We start from the raw sequence: 8,213 nt of genomic DNA, 5'->3' as shown, positions 1-8,213 counted from the left end.
ATGTTGATCGAGAATACTAAGGATGTAAATACATATCCTTTGGAAGAGCTCTATGGCACATTAATGACCTATGAGCTAAACAATGCCGAGGTTAAGGAGAAAACGAGAAAAAGTAAGGAGGAATCAAATGAATCTCCTAAACGACAAATTGTATTAAAATCGACAATTAAAGAAGGAACATCAAATGAAAGTATGAGCGATGAAGAGCTTGATGATTCGGTCATTCTTGTCAAAAAATGGAGAGGTTTTCGTAATAATCGAAAATTCCAAAAGAAAGAAAAAAATGTGGAAGATATGAACAAAAAGATTATTTGCTATGATTGCGACAAACCGGGTCACAATAGAACCGAGTGTCCAAACAAAAAGAAAAATTTCAAAAAAAAAGACACTTCAAACCACATGGGATGATAGCGACGACAAAGAACAAAATGGGAATAATAATCAAAATGAAGTGGCAAATATGTGCTTCATAGCAATCGAAGACGAGGTATGTTCTTATGATGAAATACTTGAAAATCTTGAAAAACTTTTTTTAAATCACGCTATTCTTAAAAAGAAAAACTCTATTTTGAAAGAAGAAATTAAGAAAATCTCCGAAAAGCAAAAAGTAAGTATTAATCATGACATTTTGATAAAAGAAAATATTTCTTTGAAAGAAAAGGTTAATGAGTTAACACAAATTATCCATAAGTTTATAGAAGGTAAGAAAAATTTCAATTTAATACTCGACAGTCAAAAGTGTGTTTTTGGTAAAGGATGAATTGGATACAAACCCTTTCTAAAACAAAAATCACTCAAAAATATGTTTGTTAAGGTTTCAAATATTTCATATAACTTTTGTAATAAAAGTGGACATATTGCTTTTAATTATGTAACTAAAAAAAAATTATTCTTTGAGAACCAATACAAGTGGACACAAGAATCCACAAAAAACTAACTATCAATGACCCAAATTTGTGTGGCTACCAAAAGTCAAGACTTAATTTGTCTTTGTAGATACCAAAAAAAATAAAAAGTAAATGGTTCTTGGATAGTGGATGCTCGAAGCATATGATCGGAGAACGATCATTATTATCAATCTCTTAGCTGGGACAATCTCTTAGCTGGCAAAATTCTTTGATAGTTGTAGGATATCTTGAAAATTGATGTATATCGAATTTTGTAATATAATCCTTTAGAATTTCTAATTTTTCATGTCCTCCATTTGAAGCTAGCGTTCAATTTGGATATTGACATAAATATGAGAATTTTTTATCATACAAATTTTTAGCAATATTGTATATGGCTTTGATTCAAAATGCTCTTTTATATCTGATCCATGACTTGGTCACCTTTGAAACCTTTTTATCATTTTCTATAACATCTATTTGGAAATTGGATGTAACATATCCAATTGAGATTATGTGTTCAACTGGATAACAAACAATATCATCATACTCAGGACTTATTAAATAGAATTTCAAATATATTTTTCATCCTTTAGCAAATCTTTATACTTCTTTTATGAATATGTCATCAAATTTCGAATTTTCAATCAAATCTTTTTCTGGATATATCAAATCCAAAAATCCATAATCTGCAATAATCTTTATGAATGAATGGTCTCCTCCTTCCATGGCTGTTACTCTAGAATAAAAATTATTTCCTAGAGGGATAAAATATGAATCACTTATTTTTATTTTACGATTTTGACTATTTTGACATATTCTTCTTCTTTTGGATCTAAATGGATCATATCATTTTGGTCTTGGTCTATGATACTAATAGTTTTAGAATCTTTTTTATCTCCATGTATCACCACTTTTTTAGCTGGTGTTGAATCTCCTTTTTTATCAATTGGTATGGTGTCATGTGTGGGTCCATTGTTGCTTCCAGCTGTCCCTGTTTGGTATTGATTTGGAAAACTCATTTATGAGCTCTTTGATATATCTGTCTCAGACAATATGTCTTTTAGTTGTGCTGCAATAGCATTAACTTGATTTTTGAGTTCTATGGCCTCTTTATGATACTCAGTAGTGATATTCAATATTTTTATATTTGAGTTGAATATCTCTGAGATCTGTGTTACTCTAGTATTTATGTCGTCAGATTCTTCTTTAAGAAAATCTGTCCTTTTTTGTATATGTAGGATATATTGGTATAAATCCATGACCATGACTTTATTCATCAGCAAATTCTATGTTTTTGCTGAAAAATTTTGTAAGAAAATTATTTACTCCTTTAATATGAAATATATCAAGATTATAAAATGTTAAATAAGCTTGTCATTTATGGAACCTTCTATATTGAGGTTCTGATGGTAGTTTATTCCTGACTAATCCTGCAATCTAAGAATTATCAGTTTTAACAATGAATTTTTTAGATAATAAAAATAATGAGAACTTTTTTATCCTTCTAATAATTACTAGTATTTTTTTCATGAGTAATATAATTTATTTTTGCTTGATTAAATATTCCACTTGAATATCTACAAATCTCATTTAAATCTATTTTTAATATTGCTGTCCAATATTTATCTAAGGCATTTTTATTCATAATTAAATTATATTTTTCATCTGGTAATCTTAATTTTGGTAAATTTTTACATTCTTCCTTTAATGATTTAACTATTTCTGTATGTTCTTCATTTCATCCTTTAATATTTATTTTTCTTAGTAAAATTTATATTTTATGTCTTTTTTTAGAAAGATTTTCAATAAATTCTTCAGCATAGTTTAAACATCCTAAGAATTTTTATATTTGTTCTTTGGATTCTAATTTATCTGGAAAACTTTTTATCTTTTTGGATATATGAGTCTGTAATTTTATTCCTTTTTTATCTATTGATAATTTAAGAAAATCTATTTCTTGTTTCTCTATTATAGATTTCTTTTTATAGAGTACAATTCATTTATAAATTGTAATAAATGATTTGTAATAAATGATTTCTATGTTCTTCTTTACTATTAGAACATATTAATATGTCATCTATATAAACAATTAGAAATTAATTAAACTTTTTAAATATATTATCCATTTTTCTTTAATATATTTGTAGTGCATTTTTTAATCCAAATAAGATTACTAACCATTCATATTTTTCTTGAGATGTACTAAATGTAGTATATTGTGTATTATTTTCATCCATTTTTACTTTCCAAAATCTTGATTTATAATCAAATTTAGAATAATATTGTTTTACTTTTGCAAAGTTTATTAAAATTTATTTATTTGGTAAAAAATATCCATCAAATTTAGCATATTTATTTAACTCTTTATAATTTATGATCATTCTAACTTTTCCTCTAACCTGTTCTGAATATTTCATAACCATAAAGTCTAGACTACTACGAGATCCATTACTAGGTCTAATAAGTTTCTGTTCTAATAATTATTTTATCTGATTTTTGAATTCTTGTGTATCTTATATAATATACATAATTGGTATGACTCTTATTATAATATTTTCTGTTAACTCTATTTTGGCTTTTGGGTGATGTGGTTTCCAAAATAATAATGGATTTTCTCCATAAACTTTTTCTAATTGTTCAATAATTTTTCTATACTTATTTCTATTCCCCTTTTTAGAATTTTTTTATACAATATTCTTTTAGTTTTTATTTCATTAAGTATGATTGGTTTTTTCTCCCATTTATCACCGCGTTGGTTTGGCTGAACTCTATAAAGTTTAAATTCTCTTGAAATTTTTAATAAGTGTGAGCAAGGTGTTTGTAACATTATCATATAATTATTTTGTTTATAATATTGAAATTATTGTATAAAGTCATTTTCTAATAATATATCACTCTCTAATTTATCATATTTATATATTTTATTTATTGTAACTTGTTTACTTCCAATAATTATATTAACTTTATCAGCACTATTAATTATTTAAGTGCTTTCTCCTGTAATTTCAGTTATTTTTATATTACTATTATTATTCCATGATTTTATAAAAAAAACTTTTAAATATTCTTATATCACTTCCTGTGTCTATTAAAACACAAATTGTTATATTTGTTTCTACAAAAGTAACTTGTATATATACAGTTGATGGAAAACTTATCTGATTATTCATTTAGTTTTTTTTACATAATGTACTTTGTCCGTTATAAACCATATATAATCCTTCTCTTTTTATATTATAATCTTCTAATCCATTCAGAAAATTCATTCCTAAAAGTATACGATGGTTTATATTCATACTCTTATCCATATAACATGGTATTAAAATGTTTATTCCTCCTATTTTTATTGGTATTTTAACTTCTAATTCTGAAATATGTATTTGTCCATCAAAATTTACATATATATATGGATCAGTTTTATGAGTTATTAGACTTTTATTTCTGATTGAAGCTATATGACATTCACTAACTCCTATATCTATTAGTATATTTGGTCTATTTATATATTCTCTTCCATTATAATATTCTTCTTCTATTTTCATATTTCCAGTATTTCTGTAAATTTTTATTTCTTTTATATTACTAAATTCTTCTAACTGGTTTTTATTAGGTATTCTAAGACTTTTTGATCTTTTAGCCCCCGTTTGGCCTCCATTAATCTCTATTACATTACATTACATTTTTCTCTCTCCTACTGTCAACCATACAATCTTTCATAAAATAATATTATATGTAAATAAAAAAAATTTCCTTCATTTTCAACCATTCATTTTTCAAAAAATACTATTCCCCCCATTTTTAACTCTACAAAATGGGGGTCAAACGGGGTCTTAATTAATTTTCTGTCCTCAAATGTTGTATTATTAGAACATTTTTCTTCATTTAATTATGTTATTTTTGGTTTATTTGTTGTTATACTAAACTCATATTCTCCCGGTATTAAACTTATTTGTTTATTTGATTTTATTATTTCACTAGTATCCTTACATTCTTTATGTATTTCAATATATGGTTTATTGGAATAAATATTTCCATAATTAGAATTGGTAAATGTATATAAAACTTTATATTTTACAGACATAATTTGATCACATGGTTGTATGATATTATCTCTATGTAGCTTAAAATACAATCCTAAAACTTCATTAAAGTTTCTATCTTTCAATGACACACAATATTTTGGGTAGCATGTAAACATTATTTTTTGATATGCTAAATTTCCTTTTATTGTTCCTAAATCACTATCTTTTAGATTTATTATTCTTCCATCATATAAAGTTATAGTTAAGGGGGAGTATATCCCTTCTCTGAATAATGATTTAAATATTATTTGTATTCCTGCTAGATAAATGTATTGGATTTTTTCACTTTGTTTTTTACTGACCTTTGTTAATAGTTATTCAACTGTATTTTTTGTTAAAAGATTAATTTATGATTTTCATATGTTGTTTTTACATCTATAGTTTTCTCAATTTTATAATATTCAGTTATTGCTATATTTTCTCTTTTCCAAATTCTGTCTAAAACTTTCCATTTTCCTATTTTTAAATCTAAATATAATTTTTGCATTTTCTTAAATTTATTATTATCAAAGGTAACTTTTAATCCATAACCTTCTATTCCTTCATATTCTTGTATATTTATATTAATATTTTCTATTTCCTCTATTTCCTTATTCAGATTCTGATTCATCTATTTCACTTATATATACTTCTTGATTATAATATTGTTCAATATCCGATATTTTACTTAATTCATCTTTTATTTCCAAATATTCTTTTTGTAATATTTTAGCTTCGTTTTTATCATAATCATGGCTTATATGACATATTTCCCTACAATTCCAACATTTACATTAGTTTTTATTTTTCTTATAACTTTTATTTTTTCGTTGACCATATGAGATATTTTTTTTTATAATATCTTCTTCTAGGTTTTATATTTTTTTTTATTAAAATTTCTAAATTTTTTAAAATTTTTATTTTTATATATATTTTTTTGTTAACCCTTATTTCAAGATTACATCCTCATTATATAGGGTTTTCCATATCTTCGCAACATGTTCTAGTTAATTTTTTTGATTTTTTTCAATAATTGTCTTTGTTGACATATATATGCAAGTCTTTTAAATAAAAATTTTATTCTTGAACATAAAATTCTAGGTATTCCAATATTATCTCTGACATATTTTTCAAATTCTATTTTAAAGTATATTTTCCATGAACCTGCTAACTTTTTATAGTACATGTCTTGGTATATTTCTTGATTTTCATTACTATAAAACTGAGTCTACTAATAATTTCTAAATTCACAAGTATATTCTTTAATTTTACACATATCACATATTGTTAAATTTATTAATTTAATTGTAACGTTATCTTTTTCTCTTATTGCTTCTCCTTCAAATTTTTTTATTCAATTTTCTCCTCAAATTTCATTTGAAATATATTCTACTAACTTTTCTGTACCTTGTCTATCTAATTTTATTATTTCTGTTTGTACGTTTCTTTTTATTAATATTTTTGTATCATTACTTATTCATTCCCTCCAATTTCTAACATCTCCTTCAAAAGATGCTATTAAGAAATATATTCTTCTTTCGGTACTTTCCCATGTGTCATCTTTATTATATAAAAAGAATAATAACATTGAATCTGCCCAAGTTAATAAGACTTTTTTAGTATCTATTTTATAATTTAAATCTAATTTTGTTCCTCCATGATTAATATGTTTATCATAATTATCACTTAATTCAAATATGTCTCTATATTTATTTCATTTAAGTGGTTGTCTATCTCTTACTTTTATCATAAAATTGTCTATATGATTTATTATATATAAGTGCATAACTTTCATTTGATTCTTGCAATTCTTGTTTAGAGGTTCCTATTAGATTAGGTTCTTCTCCAATATTCATTAAAACTTGATTTTCACTTATATCACTTAAACTTAATTGATCAAAATTTTCTATAAGTAAATCTAATTCCTCATTCATCTTTATTTTCTTAATTTTCTTCTATTTTTAATTTTTCTAACATTTTTTCCCTAAATTCGTCTTCTTCTTCTAATATATTTGGTAATATATTCTTTCTAAATTCATCCTCCATACTTACTGTTTCTATTACTATATTTTCTTTTTCAATATGTTTTTTTCCTATTCGGGTCATTTTTTTTCTATAAATTTTTTTATCTATTTTCTTTTCTTTATTTTTATTATTTTATATTAATTCTCTAACTTCAATTTTTAATATATTTATATCATTTCTTGTTTCTTTTACTTCATTTCTTAAATCTTGAACATCATTTATCAACATTTTTATTAAAGATTTTAATTCTTCCATATATTCACTTATTGACGTCTTAATTTTTTCTTAATCATCTTTCTAACATAAAAGTTAATTTACATCTTTTATCTTCTTTTTCATCTATTATTTTTCCAAATCTTCTATTAATTATATCTGTATTTACTAATTCTTCTTTTATTATCTTGAAGTATTTACTTTGTAGTCTTAATTTTTCACATTTTAATTTTATTAACTATTTTTCTTTTATTTTTATTCAATCTGGTATTAATGTTATATCTTGTATTTTTCCTTGTATCTCATTAATATTTGCGAGTAATTTATTCAATTTTAATTATGTATTATCATTTACAATCATACTTTTCTTTATAATATATATTAATTTCTTCATCTTCATATACTTTAATAATTTTTTCATATATATATATATATATATTTCTAATATTTGTTCTTTTATTTCTTTGGGTAACTTTGACTATTGTTAATGTCATTATTTTTAATATATTAGGAATAGGTTCTAAAAATATATAACTTCATTTTTCTTCTTCTAAAAATCAATAATCATTTATTTCACCTATTTTAATTTCCATGATCTCTAAGGCTCTGATACCAATTAAGGGGTGTTAGTTTAAGCAAACAAAAATCAAATATAGCAAATAAATCTATAGATCTACTAAAATCTTTAACTCTTCAATTAGAGGCTAAATTCTTTAAAATTTTTAAGGACTTGAATGGAAAGTTTCTATAAAATAAAGACTCATGTATAATATTTATATAAGGGTATTTTAGGTACTTGAATTAGTTAAAGGCTAAAATGAAAAAGTAGCCTTTTTCTTTAGGCTATTTTAATGTAGATCCCTTGTTTGGCATTATTATTATTATTATTGAAGTCCAACCTATGTGTTCTCTTATTTATTAATTAATCTAAAATAATTAAAACAACAACAACAACAACAATAATAGAAAAATGTCCTATATCTAAATTTATTATTTCTCCAATTAAATCATGTATAATGTAACG

This window comes from Olea europaea, unplaced genomic scaffold (assembly GCF_002742605.1).
Source record: "Olea europaea var. sylvestris unplaced genomic scaffold, O_europaea_v1 scaffold1985, whole genome shotgun sequence".
Classification (NCBI taxonomy): domain Eukaryota; kingdom Viridiplantae; phylum Streptophyta; class Magnoliopsida; order Lamiales; family Oleaceae; genus Olea; species Olea europaea.
Note: the sequence above shows the minus strand (reverse complement) of the source record.